A 17,599-nucleotide genomic window follows, 5' to 3' on the forward strand; every position below is an offset into this window, starting at 1 on the left:
TAGGGACTTGGGTTGGGAACCAGAGGGTCGCCTGTTCGAGTCCCTGTCCGGACCAAACATGGAGCTTGGACTGAAGTGAAGTGGCAGCCAGACATGTTGGAGAACAACTGAGGTGAAGTGGCAGTGGTACTGCCGAGGTGCCCTTGAGCAAGGCACTGAACCCCCCCAACCGCTTGGGGCGCCTGACCAAGGCAGCCCCCTCACTCTGACATCTCTCCACTTTGTGCATGTATAGGTCCTGTTTGTGCATGTGTGTGTCTTTCGGACCTGTGTGTTAATGACAAAAAAGAGAAAAAATCCCCTCAGGGGGATTAATAAAGTATATAAATTAAATTAAATTAAAATTAAATAGATCACACGGTTCCGAGCATGTCACTCCAGGGGAAGGACCAAAGGAAAGTTTTGGTTTTCGTGACATATCCGCCACCAAAAGCTGCCTCTTTACAAGACTGCAGGGGACTGCTTCCTTGTTTACTCCTGTCAGCGCGTTGGACATGTGATCACAGCCTTTCAAAATACATGGCACATGCTCGAATTTGGGTGTATTACTTTTCATGGGAAAATGTGCAAACAGTTTATGAGAACAGCCTACCTTACTGGGTCCAGACCTCCGAAGACAGTGAATTTTTGAGTTTTTGAGGGGTTTTCTATTATAAGCATGAGAACAGACTGAATCACCGTTAGCATGTGCAGTTAAACTGGGTAAACTTAAAGTAAAAGGTGATTCAACTTAAAAGGTGATTATGTGTCAGCACTGTGTTTATAGCTTGTTTCTGCTGCCATCAAGTGGCCCAAAAAAATATTTGTTAGAGTGGTCCTGCTATCAGTCAAACTGCAGCAGTGAGTCACACTGAATTCTGAAGGCAGCCAGGAATAGTATCTAAAATAAATCTGATGTGCCTTGGCATGTATGTATGGCACAGTATACAAGTTTGTAAGCATACACAGCTACAGTAAGCCCCACAGCAAAATATTTGTTTGTTATTTTTGTGCCAAGTTGCTAAGTCTTGAAATTCTGCAGCTAAAGTGAAAATTTGATGTTATTAAACAGAAAAATCCTATGAACCTGTTAATGGGAAAGTGAAATATCTTCTTTTCTTGGTATTAAAATAAGTTTGCCCAACCAATAATGACATCTGTGATGGTGAAAACATTTTCGACTAGTCTACACCCATAAATGAGGTAAAAAGATATGCCATCTTAAACTCTTCCACTGCAGCTACCTTTACCTAGAAGGCGAAGCAGTGCGAAGAGTGGCTCAGCACACTAATTAACACTCCCAGCTTGTGTGTGTGTGTGTGTGTGTGTGTGTGTGTGTGTGTGTGTGTGTGTGTGTTTCAGTCTGTTAGTGTGTTAAATGCACCTGATTGGATTGTGAAGATGAAAACTTGAGTTTGCTTCTCATGCCCCCAATTAAATTAAATATATGCAGAGAGGAGAGCCTGACTGGTCCATTCACTTCATCCGCATATTAAGGTAGAGATGGAAGTTGAGGGAGAAAGGGGGAATAAGATGCTGTGGGGGGAGAGTGGGAGAAACTGATACAGGTGTGATGACAGAGGAAGGAAAGGATGAGTGTGGAGAAGGACACAAAGAGAGGGGGAGAGAGAAGGTTGAGGAGGTAGAAAGAGGTGCAGAAGGACATAACTGCATCATTGCTGGAGGTTAGAAAATATAACAGCAAAGTCATCTAAAATCTAAGTGTTAACAGCATGCTTACAGTTCAGTTGCAGATGTTGGAATTTGCTAATCTAAAAGACTAACATTCATGACACAGTTACATGAGTGAAATAAACACTGGCAAATATTCACCTCCCATTCACGCTGATTCAGAGAGTGCAGAGGGGTGAATAAAACATGTGCATCAGGTGGCAAAGAAAATTTGCTTCTTTGCTTTGCATAGAGTTCAACACTGGTGAAAACTGTCTGGCGAATTCACAGCTTCAACAATAGCAAAGAAGTATGTGTGGAGGAGATGCTGTGTCTAACTAGCCAATATTGAATGATACTGGCTATGCCCCACAAAAAAGAAGCAATTTGTTTGAACTTAAATTTAGTGTCTGGATTGCCTTAAAATTTTAAGATGACTCAATCTGAGAAGCCAAGGAAAATGTACCAATAGCATTATATTTTACTGTATTTATTAGCAAGCTAGCTGATATTCACTAGAAAGCTAGCTTTCCATGTCCGTCACATCAGGCACTGCCCGTATGCAGCACATAGATCAATAATCACTTGCGTGCAGTCACTCACATGTGACCATGCCCTTTAAGAGGAACTACGCCCATATATACAATAGTAAACATAAACAAATCTCTCCCAAATCTAAAAACTAGAGGGCTAAAACTCAAATTTTTGATGTGACAGGGTAGGGGAATGTTTTGAGAATAAAGGTACATTTTCTATTTCAGACCTGACAACACTACAATAGAATAAAGCTCATTTGAATATAAAAAAGAAAACAAACATTCTGTGGGTCCACAAAATCAGGCTCCAATTCATAGTCTAGGCAGCAGCTCCAGTCTCTTATGACATCACAAGTTTAAGACCAATTTATCTGGTTTCTGGCTTTGAAAGACAGTAGCTCATGTTCACAAATATAAACTTTTCCAGGCCATGGTAATAACATATTAGAATCCTTAATTTAGGTGGTGCAGAAAGACCACCTAAAATAGGTGATGGACAACTTTCCCATTGCCAGTAAATCAGAACAATGTATGCAGCAGTAGACAAGTATACTTGTGTGTGTCTTTTTACTGGTGTGTCAGGGTTGACATCACAAACACACTGGGAAAAAAGGTAAGTAAACAGATGAAAGCAGCATGGAGGCCAGTGAAAAATGTTGTGATGGTTGCTTCTTTTTACTACTTTTCAAACTTGGTGCCAACTCATTTTGGAGCGATGTCTGCTTGGATAGAGAAGGACTCACTATGTTGCAACATGTCATTGCATTGCACTTTAAAAAGGGCAAAAATAATCGTGTCCTCGTGGCTGTCATCCTTTACAACTGTTTATTACAAACTACTGCAGAGTCATTTGACCCAGGAGTAAATGCAGATTGTATCCTTTCCCAATAAAGAAAAAAGCCAGATGTTAGCAGGTGTTAGTGGGTTCTTTATCCAGGGGGAAAGGGACTTCAGTGGAGTAAAAGGAAAAAAGCTCACTGAATGGAGAGCAAAATAATTGTTTGTGCAGGAAGTTCAGAGCAGCAACACCCACACATCAAGGACTTTTATTTGTGATGGAATATTTTTATACTGCTGTATTGGTATGATGTAGTACTTCTTATACCACTGAACTTTCAGACAGCAAGAAAATCCCCTGACAGTGTAGAATCATATATAGTAAAGAGGTTTTTTGCTTAATTTTTAAATATGTTTTTTCATTTAAAAGAAGGTTATGTTTAAAGTTGTTTTATAAATGTGTATTATTGAATTTGTGCTCATTCAAAGATAGTGTCCTGAAGGACTAGATGATTTTAAAACTGTTCATTATTTATTTTTTTTATAATGTTATTTTAAACACTAGTATCAGTATCAGCCCAGAATTTTATCCCTAGTTCACCCTAGTTAATTTGTACCTTTTGTTTATTATTTTACAATGTCAAATATTATCCTACTGATTATTTTTCTGAACTAGTTAATTTGTATTTTTTTTTTAATTGATTTATCTAATTATCATAACACATGTACAACAGGAGCTGGGGTGGGGGGCTCCCTTAGGGCACCAGATGGGTTAGGGCTTGGATGCATTAGCATTCTTCAGCACACATTTACAGGTAGTATTAGCAGCTGCCAGTGACCCTCCATCCTTCTCACTCACAGCCCCTGTTGTGTTGATTTCTCTGCTGCGTCATTTGTTACCTGAGGTTGTAGTTGCATCGATGTTATCCAGCTGTTTTAATTTTAGAAGGGCCAAAGAAGTCCCCACTTTTTGTGGGTTTTCTGAATCCATTCTTAAGGATTTATTTTTAAGCTCTGGCAAAAGTTAAATGATCCTGAGCCAATCCCCTGGTGACCCCCTAACCCAGGCTGTCATTGCAATACCTCATTCTGATTGGCTGTAGAAGTACCAGTTGTTAAGATAAAATAAAATATGATAGATAAAATAATAATAATAATAATAATAATAATAATAATAATAAAAGAATCAGTCTGCCCAACAAAGGGAATGGTTAAATGTCCTCTTTTAATGAACAATTCATGACCATTTACCACTAGCATCACAGCACTCCTTTTCTTTATTGTTCTTTTTCTTTTCTTTACCTCCTGCCCAACTGAACTGGATTCAAAGACATGTATCACAGCACACATTCTGACTTGTCATAGCAGCAAAGCACAGGTGGAACTAATGACACTAACGATGGCTCAGTTCCAGCAATTATTGCAATGCAGCAATAAGTGATGTAATTAGTTACACCTGTGTTTGATAAGTCAAAGTTCCCAAACAGAGAATGATGCTTTAGATCTTTGTGTATAATTTTCAAATTAGAGGTTGCAAATTGGCCGTAGGTGCAGCTTATATGTAAAACAGCAGAAAACACCACTGTTAGAATATCTAGCATTACAATAACCAAGAGGCAAGAAGGTAAATGCAAGGAATGGAAGACATTTTCCTTATTTTTTTTATTTTATTTTTTTTGTTTGGATGTTTCTTTTGCTTGCAGGTAATTTCCCCATCCAGCACTGACAAGAGGTAAGTAAAAAATGCCTAAAAATGGAACAGAGAGACTGTTTTTCAGGGTCCCAGGGAGGCTGGATCTATCCCAGTATTAAGTGGGTGGAAGGCAGGAAAATGAGCCAGACAGGTCACACAGACATCGCAGTGATAACACACAATAAATACAGACAAACACATTGACATCTACAGGCATTCTAGTGTTTCCAGTCCAACTCACTCATATGTCTGTAAAATTTAGAAGTGAGCTCACACAAACACATTGACGACATGCAAAACCCACACAGACCAGCCTGAGGCCTAAGATAAAATCAGTACCAGCAGTAGTAACCACGATGCAGCTGTGACATATACTCAGTGTGAGGGGAAGGGAGAGATGGGAGGAGCGGGGATGGCAATGCTGCAGAGAGAACATGGGGAAGGGGTGGTGGGGAGGGTGCCTAAGAGCTCAGAAGAAGACAGAGGCCAGTGAAAAGCAGAGCTATTTAAAACACAGTGAAGAGAGGAGAGGACCAATTCAACTAGCACTTACCTACAGGTCACATGCAGTTAATGGAAAAGATGGAGTGATGGATAGATAGAAGGAAAGATTGTGAGTGGAGGAGGAAATGGGTAAGGGGTTGAGAGAATGTGGAGATGCCTACCAAAAACATCCGAGCTTAGGAAAAAGAGGGAAATAGCTGGTGGGGATTACTACACACACTCTATCATTGTGATTCTGCCCTGGATTGTAACAATAATTCAATTATGGCATGAAAATGTCGTGTAAACTCCGTAACAAAGTTCTCTTACTCACATTATGTTCATTATCATAGTAATTGTGAAATGGTGAAAGAAGCACACATTGATTTGACACATAAAAATAACAATGGATAACAAGTCTGACGGACAGACCCCAGGTGCTGAGAGTGGGCGAACACACTTCTTCCACCCTCATCGTTAACACCAGAGCACCCTAGAGCTGCGTACTTCCTATACACACACGACTATGTAGCCACTTCAGACTCCACCACCATCATTAAGTTTGCTGCCTGCCTGAAAGAAGTAACAACCTACTCGTGAATGTCAGTAAAACCAAGGAGATGATAGTGAACCTTGGGAAGAAGCAGAAAAGGAACTACACCCCTCTTAATATCAACCGGTTCTCAATGAAGAGAGTGGATAGCTTCAAGTACTTTGGTGTCCACATCACTGAGGGCCTAACTGGAGTGCTGCATACTGACTCAGTGGTAAGAAAGAAAAGGCAGGGACGATTTTACAGAGACGCCTGAGGATATTCAAGGTATTCTCCCCAAGTACTCAGGAATTTCTGCTTGAGAATGTCTGGTATGGAAACAGCACTGTACAGGACCTCAAAGCTCTGTGTCGTGGCAGGTTTTAGCCCATCTGCTTGGGAGTCAGCAAACAAGCCTAAATAGCTTCATGCTTGAGAGTTTATTCTCTAAAGAACTCAGAGTTTGTGCCCAGAACAGTGAATACAGGGCATCTTTATACCTACACTCAGATGACAAGATGATTAGAAATCAGTTGTAGCTTTCTTGGGCTTTCCTGATATAATTTTGATTACATGAGAGGAGCATACCTGTTGCAATCTAGTATATAACATGTTAGGTAATCAGCTGTATCTGTTAGACAGTCAATGGACTGTGTTTGAAGGAGAGATTATAGTGAGTGTAAATCTCTTGATGATGTCAAGTAACAGCAGATGTTTACAGAAGGGGAATGCAAAGAATGAAACAATATAAGCATATGTATGAAGAAGACAAAATTTCTACCACATCTGCAAAGAGTGTGTTTGGCAAAACGTACAGTAGGCACTGCTCTACCCTGCCTAAAGGATGTTTACAGCAGGCACAACAAAAATAAGGCCAGGAAAACCATTACAGATCACCCAGAAGAGATTCCTGAAGTTATCCAGTGCCTTAGGCTGTTTTTACTTATCCTGTGAAAATCTTCTGTGTGAATTGGCTCCCAGATGATGAATCCCGCCAACTTTGATGATCTTCTGCATTTTCCTCTAACACTACCATAAGCTTCAAGTTTATGGTTATGAACTAAATAGCTTAGCAACTATTAAATTAATTTCCAGTAAATTTGTTACAGACATTCATGTTGCTCACAGGATAAATTGCAATGACGCACCATTCTTTTTTCAGATCTCCCTCCTACTAAATTGCTGGAGTACTCTTTTAACAGAGTTGGGTTACTCATCGGCAATTTGTCAAATTTCACAGAAATGTTAATTGTGTTCACCCAGTGAGCAGACTCAAAATCACGATGGGTAGAATTAAAAAATTCTAAAATTGTGTGCCGCCCCCAACCCTCCACCCCATCTAACATTTAACAAGGCACAGCAGTAAACAGCATTGTATACAGCTAAACTTTACCTCTTTGCAAGTGAACGAATGAGCATATTTTTCAAAATGTTGTAGTCCTTTAACCTGCCCTTCATATACTAATACCATATAATACATGTACTTAAGACAAACAGGTATGATAGTTACTTTCACTGTTAGGGTTATACTTCTCTAATGCTGGGGACACACTTCACGATATCAACCTGATTATAGCCCGACACAGCGTTGGCTCAGATCATGAATGACAATGATAGCACACTACACGATATCAACCCAATTATAGCCCAATGCAGCGTCAGCTCAGATCATGAACGACAATGAGTGTCGTACGCGATAATCCATCGTTTCATCTCATGTAGCGTGTCATATTTGATGAGTAGCCTACACACTACACGATATCAACCCGATCATAGCCCGAAGCAGCGTTGGCTCAGATCGTGAACGACAATGAGTGCCGTACTCGATAATCCATCGTGTGTCATAGTTAACGACAACTGATGCCACGTCTGGGATGTATCACGATGTTCCAAAGAAAGTCTAGCATGTTTTATTTTCTGTTTGTAGTTCACGACTTCTCCCGTCACAGCCATCACTTTGACCAGTAGAAACACAGAGCGATCTGCTGCCATGGACAATTGTACGACAACAACACCCCAGCGTTTTTAATATTTCCTCTTGGGATGTTACCACAACAGTGTAAAAAGGGAAAAATGATGGTGTGAAACAGCAGAGGCACTTTGTCAACCCGGTGAGCACTGCCATTAGCATCAAGCTAGCAAAGAATGTTATTTCTTCATAATGTGGATGGACATAAAGTAATAACATTAACAAATAGTGGCAGCGCTTTTACTCAGAGGCTACCGGCTTCATTTGAAACAGACTACATTATAAATGGGACAATGTTTATTATTCCCTCTGTATTTTTATATTTTCACTTTTTGTCCACTCCTGTCCGTTTGATAAAGTTAATGCATCGCACTGTCATTTCAAACTCAACACTTCTTGTATCTGTATAAAATTAAAAGCCCCTTATCATTTTCTAAAAAGGCTTTTATTGTGAAACATTTGCAGGAACTTGTGGAGGATTCGGTGACTTGCATGGTTTGCATGCAGTGCTTCAAATGTAGCTCCTGCCATCTGTTACTACACTAACATTTTGGTTGGCACATGAACAGACACAGTGACTGAAATAATAGTAAAAGTCATAAAAATAGGACAAGAATAACCCCATGACATCACACACGTCGTGAAAGACGACTGGGTCACTCAAAGTGACCCAGCCCTTAAGTTGACATGAATGACTTTAAGCATTACAAAAATGTAAATGGCTGAGTTATGTAAAATTCACCCCCCCTACAGCTGTCATGAATGGTGAAATAAGCTAAAGAACCAAAACCCTTTTCTTTTTGTGCCAGGCTGTAAACATGTTTATATTTTGTAACATGGGGGTCAATCGGAGTTGACTCACTTTTGGAGCTCATCCTCAAGTGGCCATTCAAGGAACTACAGTTTTTGGCATTGATGCACCTATACAAGTTGCTGTAAGTTGACTTGCAGAAGTAAAAACATATATATATATATATATATATACATAGTTATTTGTTAGTTATCTGCTATTGGCACCAGTTATTACATCATATTTGTTGACTTAAATGATATTGGTGAAATGAATAAGTCACTCTCTACTTTCTACAAGAAATTATAAATTGGCGATGAATGAATTACAGGACCTAGCTAACAGCTGTTTTCTGTGGTACAACTCAACATTTGAAACTAGAGACAGGATTAAACACACAAGGTGCAGATAACAGATGTTGGTAGAGGTGATAAATTAAATAACTTTATCTACTGCAGGTTGCCCTTACACGCTAATAATAACATCCAATTAGGAGAAAAAGAGAGACAAGCACTGATGTCACAAGATTTATTCAAAATGTTGCGGCTGGATTGCCATTAGGATTGTTGTGTTTTACCAAAAAAGGTTGAGAGGCAGTCCATTAGCAGGGTGAGTCACTGCAGCGTCCCGGTCACAGCCTCCTTTCTCTCTTTGCTGTGAAAAATCACCAACGTGATGCGCTGAGAAGGCTGACAGCTGTGTAAAACAGCACACACTTACACCTGTCCGGTCACATTACAAGTCCGATTATTCCCAGAAAATAAACAGCAGTGTTCACTGTAAAAGTCCTGCACTCTGCATCCACCTTGCATTTGTAATACAGCCATAGTCCTTATAGACGTGCCCTACTCTGCAGTTTCAGTTTCCACTCTCTTGTCACACCTGTCTGTTTTTTAACAAACTGTAACACCAGGAGCAGCTCCGTTCAATGTGGAACCATGGTTATATATTAACATTTTCTATTTCTCCCTAAACACTTGAGTTGAGGTCAGATCTGAATTGTAGCTGTTCAATGACCTCAACTGAATTTTCATCTTGTAATAACTCAAAAGGTCATTTATTGGTGTTTTGGTCTTAAGCAGACAAAAATCAATACCTGTTGTCTGCCTGGTTCAACCCTTCAGTTTTATCCTCTCAGAATGTTTTGGGGTTGTTGGGTTTTTTTGGGGTCGTTTTCACACCTCTGTTTCCACACTTTTCCCCTTTCTGTTTCCTTCTTTCTTTTCATTTCTCTTAGTTTTCCCTCATGTGTGCTCTCCCTCCTCCTTTGTTAGTTCTTTTGTTCTTCACTGTATACTCCCTCTCTTTCCAGAATGTGTGTGTGTTGGTGGTGAAGGGTTTCGGGGGTGGGGGGGGGATAGGGGTGCAGGTAAAGGTCAAAGCTGACAGCCTTTTAGCAATGCTGCCAACAGTGCACAGAGGAAAACACATAGACAGACGGGCGGATGGAGGGAGAAATGTGTGCAGAAACAGACATAAAGAATGAGGGAGATGGATGGCTGATGGGCGGAGGACGGGAGAATGAGAGGGAGGGAGGGGGGGAGTTAGCTAAATAGCTAGCCAGATGGATGATGAATGGATGGAAGACGAGAATAAAGAGCAGACAGGCAAAGGGATAGATGGAGGTATGAATGGATGGACAGACTGTTAGACAGACTGGGATTTTAATCTTTATCCATCCAGGTTAGACTCACTGAGACATCTGGAAAATCTGCTATCAGAGAAGTAATAAGAAATTAAAATGAATAGGGAAGTAATATGACAGTTATACATTTAATAAAATCAGTGTTGGCTGTTCTTATGTCACCGGAGGAGGGGGGGGATAAGTTGTAAACAACACTGACATATCACCTTATAGAGCTGACATAGCAAATGTGTTATTTACACATCAAGCAGGTGTCGAGCAACATTAGCATTTGTTTGGAGGCATGTAAAAGGCCAACTGACTTTTATAAGTAATATTTTTCCCTCTACTTCAAATAAATTCCATTCCTATTTTATCTTCACAAAAAATATCTGACTCCAGCTGCTGAATGTTCCAGTATATTCACCATCTGGTCACTAACTTTGCCTGTCCACTATTTCTACCTGTCTCAAAGAAATTTCATTTGTATTTACGAAAATGTTTGCTTTATGATGTTGTTGTGTAAATGTCATTGCTGCCTTGGTTATGTTCAGAGGCCACATTTCTGTCAGGTAACAAAACACTACATTCATGTAGTGCATAGGCTTCATGAGGATGTGGTTGGACACGTTCTCATCCCAACTCATCAAATACTGCAGCTTTGTCAGTCAAAATATGATGCGCTAGGTACCCTCCTGCATCTGTTTTGGACATTCAGGGACAGTGTCAATTTACGCTTGTTACATACATACAGCATTTTTCAAAATAACTTTACGTTAGTTTTACTTTAAAAGTACTCTTAGTTTAGTTTTAGTTTGGGGTTCATTTCCTTAGTTTTAGACAAAAAAAACATCATGGTTTGGCTTAAAATTCACATCGGAAGCAAACAATGGGCTCCTGGTGGAAAGTCCAGAGTTTGTTTGACCCATCCACCTCTCCTCCTACCCACCATATACTGACTTTGTTGCTCTCCATATGCCGGCAGCAGTTGGTCCTATCATACCACTGTGAAGGGTGTTTCTGCATCCGTATTTGATGCTGACGTCCACTGACAAAGCGGCAGTATTTGATGACTTGTATTGTTGCCCACTGCCTCTAAAACTGACGCACCCTGTGTCTGTCATACCATCACAAAGGTATTTGATGAGTTGGGAGAGAGAGCGGGCTGCTGGGGAGGATGGCAGGTTCACAAGGTGCAGGACCTTGACACCAGAACCCCGGATGAGTTTCCAGACTTGTGGCTTAGGTTTAGCCAACAAAAACACTTTTCTTAGGGTTAGGGAAAGATAATGTTTGTGGTTACATTTTAATAAAAAAAATGTAATAGCAAAGACTCATGTCATAAGTTCAGGCAAGAAATGCACTTTGGTTGAGTTTAGGGAGGATTGTGATTTGATTTAAAAAATGTAATGAAAAAATGATGCTGTTGTCACAATGACTGGATACTCTGTTGAAAGATCACCTAGTTTGCTGGAAATCAGTGGAAAAAACATTTTCAGTAAACATTTTGCTACTACATTCTCTAGCAACATTTCTGTGACTTGCCAGGTGTGTTACTTAGCAACATTTCTTCATAACGTTCATAGAAAATGTAATTTGCTCTACAGTACATTTCCCTCAAAACCTATTTGCTATTTAAATAAGTTGTATATCAATGTAATTTGCAGAAGACAGGGCTGATTATTGGTGTTGGGCAGGTAGTGTACAGTCGTATGGTGTTTACTACCTGCTGCAGAGGTAGTTGTGAGACTGAACCAAAACATCAGGGCCATGGGCATTAAGACCAAAACAATGAACTGAAAGACACTATAATGCTTCATAGAGCCAGGGTAGTGGCTAAGGCTTATTTTTAATATTTTGGCACCTTCATCACTTCTCTCCTGTTGCTAAGGGCATGTTAAGTCTGGTTGACAGGCATGTGTCATGATGTAAACAAGAGAGGATTTAAACAGGTTTGGAGCCAGCTGTGTTTACCTCTGTATCACCATTGATCACAAGGAGATCTTCTCTGGTGCTCTTTTGCTGTCTTGTTGGTATCACTCACATTCTCAGCGCAGATGATGGGTTCATTCCATCTTTTCACCCTGAAAGGTGCACGAAAGTATCATCATCTTGTCAGAGAGCTCTGCCTGGACCCAGCCACGCTCCAGCAGTACTTCAGGCTTAATACAGCTCAGTTTGAAAAGCGCTTGTCCAAGGTTGGTCCTCAGACCAAAAAAAGGAGCACCAATTTTCATGAAGCAATTGGTCCTTCAGAACAATTAACCTTCATCAAGCAAGCATCATATTGTTTAGTTATACAGTACAATCAGTGGACTATTCAAGTCTGCTCTACTTTTGTGATACTCAACATCATTATTGTCCTTGGATTTTCTAGCACTGTGGTTAGAATGCATTTATCTTTTCCATTCTGGTTTGAAGATTGAAATGTGTGTTATTAAAAAATATAACCTACAGTATCTACTTACACTGAAAATGGCATATTTTATGTAACAATGTGGCTGTTGGGGGAATACAATGCAATGTTTTATTTTAACCGAAACCCAGCACTGGTGGTTAACATGTCTTATTTTATAAAATCAAAGAATACACACAAACAGACATACAGATACTGTGATTATGATATGTCACCATTTATGCACTGTAAAGGCCTGGACCCAAAATAAAACATATCTCCATACCCAGGCTTTTAACTAAAGTTTAACAGTACTTCTACTACTAGTCTAAAAAATACTAATGATACACAAAAATATGTGGTATTATAAATGTTTATCAGTTGATCATATTACACAAGTTTTTTGGTGTGTCATTCAGCAAGTTTTCATTTAGCAAAAATTTAAATTCTTCTTAAAAAAGGCGGTGGCTAACTAGTGGCTAAATGACACTACAGAATGTGATCATGCTGACACAGCTGTACAGCCTCATTGTGGTGGTCACAATGAGGCTTCAGGTGTTTGCATATATGCTTTAAAAATCATAAAAAAAATTAAGATTTGTGATAGGGATAGTGGTGCACTACAGCCTCTTGTGTCCAAAATGACTATTACCAACAAAGACTAAGAAATGATCCTTACAAAAACAAAAAAAGAATTTCACCTCTTTTTTCATCTGTTCTTAAGTCATAAACACAGGAGAGAAAATTTAGATCAGACTTAGAAAACAGACCAGCAGAATTTTGTTTTTCTTACTTTCTTCTCTGAGCTCCAGTAGATTTTATATTGCTTCCAAACATAAAAAAAGGAGTAGTCTGTGTTTAAAGTAGTAGTTCCCGCAGCTGAGGCAAACCCACAGTGGGTTTGTCACCATGAGCGACCCCTTTGACACAGTAGGTGTCAATTGACTGGAAGTGTTTTATTGATCTCTCTGAAGATTCTAAAGTGTGTTTTTTATACTTTTTTGTCCATTTAATTAATTAGTTGTTGATAGACAGGGTCTGAACAGTTGAATGTATGAAACCAGTAAGTGGTCTAAATCTATAAAGCACTGAAGGGTCCAAGAAAGTTGAACCTGTACAGGAATGTTACATGTTAAAACTCCTCTGATCCTGTGTCAGTTTCTCTATTTATCTAATTGAACAATGTTACTACGCTCCCCATTACAGACATGGCATGTTACAATCAGTGTAACTGAGTGCTACTCCCAGGTTTACAAACCAGCTACTGACTAGGATTGCAGGTTTGCAGCCTGCCCCACACAGACCCCTCCCCTCGTCTCCCTGCTTCCATTTAAGTTCATTTGTTTTGCTATCAGGGATGTTGTAGCAGGGACACAGGCGAGCCGCATCCCACAAATGGCTCCCCGGGGACACGCAGGAGCAGGAGAGCAGAGAACAAGGTGACATGTCTAAAACCAGGAAATATGGACAAAAAGGCTAAATCAGGATGTATGAGCAGAGAGGAGAAGCAATAAGGAAATATGAAGTGAGGAGTGATGCAGAAAGGAAGAAGAGGTTGTATGTGGAGGGCATAAAAAAAGATGAAAGAGAGAGTAAGAAGGAGAAATAGAAAGGCCAGGGAGCTCAAGAGAGGAAAAAGGACAAGTGAGACAGAAAGAGAGAGAGAGAGAAGATTGCGATAAAAAAGAGAGAGAGAGATCTCAGAGGTCTTGCTTGCCCAGGTGTGTGTCTCTGTGTCTGCGCATGTGTGTATGTGTGTTAAGGATGAATGCACCTGCAAGAGGGGCGAGACAGATGAGAGGCGCTGAGTGAAGTGACACTGCATCCCTCCTCTCATCATCCGTAAGACTCGGGAGGCCACACACACACACACACACACACACACACACACACACACACACACAAACTACAAACCCAGTGTAGAAAGAGAGTGCGAAAGCCAAAGGAAAGATGTGACAAAGAACCGCACAACGGGAGCAATGTGCCAGTCCACAGGGACTAATGAAGACAGAAACAAGTGACATGAACATCATCAGGCTGAGACACCCAGTTCCACCACATCAAACCATGCTTTTGTTTCAAAGGGGGAAATCCATCCATCTTTGCTCTTTGTATTCCTACATTATCTTTGGACTCATACCAAAGAGCGAGAGGGATATTCAGTCAGCTGACACGGATAGTTTAGTGGCCGGTTATGAGTAAAAGGCATGTGCACAAAGAATAACTCAAAATGGACAATGCATAAAAAACACACACTACCAAGCATCTTCCCTCAGAAGCTACAAAAATACATTCCCCATGGCAGACAAGACAAAGTCAAAGAAATCACAGGTAAAACAGCAGCATCACAACACTTCACAGGGTTACTTTATCTCTCCTGCAGGTCCCATGGCAGCAGCTTCCCTCACGGATACCCAGAGAAAAAGAATTAGAGCAAAATAGAACTGATAACTCAGCATATGTTAAGAGCATTCTGGAGTCACCAGATAAGACCACTTACCACTGGTATACACATATTTATCTCATGTTCAGTGAGATCTAATCATGTTAAAGTGTTAACATTAAAAGCACCTTCTCTTCCAGTTTGTTTTTTTATCCATCTTCCTGGAGTTTAACTCCCACTGGCACACTGTTACAACTGTTACAAGGATGACTCTTAGATTATATCAGAGCCTGTGCTCTCAGATTTACTCTTCGGGAGTGCATTTGAAGTGAAACCACCTTCACCAGAACACAACTTGTACGCGGGAAACTTCCAAAACACACTCAGCAAGAAGTTCTCCTTTGACAGTGGATGGCATTGCATCTCCGCTTTGTGACGTTCATAACTGTAAAATAAAATGATTGATGAAATCTTCTCTGTAGTTCTGATATGCACTCATTCATAAAGGATTCTTACAGGAAAAACATATTAAAGGGTAAGTTCACATTGTTTTAATAGTTCTCATAAAACAGATCACAGAGTGCTATGTGATAATGCAAGTTTACATGTTTTTACTGCGAGAAACAGGAAGCCAGGGAGGGACTTGTTGCGGCCATGGATATATTCTAGTCATGGAGGAGCGACATAACAATTCAATAAAGTGTCTGGAGTGCAGGATGAGTCATCACAAGATTCCAGTAGATGACAAACCCTAAAACACCATTAAGAATACCTATAAAATGACTTTTTGTCTATGTTTGACCAGATACTGGCATATAGGTATGTATCAGTGCAAGACATATGTGATTAAGAAAAAAATAAATCAACATTTACTTTAGTTTCATGACAACTTTATTTCCATCTTAAAGGAATACTTCACCCCCAAATGATTATCTGTATATACCGTTTAAAGCAGCTGTGCGGAACTTTACGTTTTCGTTGATTATAGCGCCCCCTTTGGTCGAAGCGGTATGACACCCACAGCCTGGTGTCGTACAATTCCAACTGCAGCCGGCATTTGGCTTCATTCGTAAAATCTCGACTGCAGCCGGCAATTACTGTATGCATTTGTTTTGGAGAGCGAGAGGTAAATCATAAATGTTCTGATGTAGTTCTGAATTTCTTATAAACTGAGGACAACTGCCTGCTGTATATTTGTGTTCATGGTCACAGTCACAGATAATTTTGTGGCGTTTGTTGTAACGTTACTAGACAAAAGCGGTTCACATCAGCTAACGTTACATTTAGCTTGCTCATAACTTCCATGTCGTCATATATTGAAGTGAAACAACGTCTAACAAGTTGCGGTATATTCTCTAAATAAAAATAAAAATTACATACCTGTCGATTAGGAAAAGGGCCAACTCGGGATCAGTTTTAAAACCTTTCAAATCTCTCAGCTCTCTCCACTTGGTGAATGCCCGACCGAGGTTTACACACTTTTGGGCTCGAGCCCTTTCACTGTCTCATTTAGCCTTCTTCTGTTCTTCTGTTCTTTTTCTTTTAGATGGTGCTGACAGTTTTATAAATGGTAAAAAGTTTCGCACAGCTGCCTTAACTTTAAATTTGTGAATATTTTTTTCTTTCTTTTTTTCTTAACAATAGTAAAGCTATATTAAAACATCCATATACAAACAACTTGTGCAATATAATCCAGTCTAATGATCAGTACTTCCTAAACACATGCTTAAAAAAAACATGTTTTCCTAAAACCACTGAAATTCTGCCTCTGAGCTCGTTCATTAGACAGGAGTACTGCTAATGTAACCCACATAGAAAATGCGCTTATGGTGGATAAATGTAACAAATATTTATTTCCTACATTCTCCCGTGTCCTTAAACGCACCCTTGAGTCACGTAGTTACGTGCGCACCTTATTTTATACAGTCTATGGTGTGCACGCACGCTGAGCACCTTGCGAGCCTGTTAGCCAATCGCGTTCCTGTAGTCCTCTTCAATTGTGTGTCCTGCTCGGTTGGCAGACAGGCAAGACGGGCTGCAGGGACGGCTGCAACAGGTACGCGACTCGTTTACACGCTGTTTCTCACATAATAATATATCGTGTGCACTTCTAACTCCAGCTATGCGTTGTACACACAAGTTTGATACCAACCGCGTGCTGATGCTGGGTACTCGCTGTGTGACTGTCTAGGAGTGGAATTGGTGAGTCTGCTTGGTCTAGTTTCATTTTGCTACACGCCGTTAGCATTAGCATACTGTTAGCTGCGCCCATATGCCTGTACTTAATGGCGGAGCATTGTTATGCTAATGTAGCGGTGTTATCGGCTTTTGTAGCCCACTCTGCTTCTTGTTTAAAGCATTTACAAGCTATTTAAGGTTACAGTGACTGAATGGTTACACTGTGTATTTTTTTTTGGTTTATGCATCGCCAGCCGAAGCACTTTAAAGCCAACGCTTGTTGTATATTGTATGTTTATTATTACTGGTTGAATGTAATGATTTACTGTTGATATTTAATTGTGTATGCACTGAGAACTGAGAACAAAACAACCAAACTAGCTAGTATTAATGATCTATTGTTAAATAATTTTAGTCATGGTTGGTCCTGTTTAATTAAACACAGGCCAGGTGTGCCGTGCTTGGTGCCACCACCCGATGGCGAGCTAAGCCCAAGAAGGAGCCTCGAACACCATCCTCACACAGCAACAGCACTCCTGTGGTTCGGTAGGGGCTGCTGCAGCCAGTCCACTCTCCTTTTTTGTTTTCC

This window comes from Epinephelus fuscoguttatus, linkage group LG4, assembly GCF_011397635.1.
Source record: "Epinephelus fuscoguttatus linkage group LG4, E.fuscoguttatus.final_Chr_v1".
Lineage (NCBI taxonomy): Eukaryota > Metazoa > Chordata > Actinopteri > Perciformes > Serranidae > Epinephelus > Epinephelus fuscoguttatus.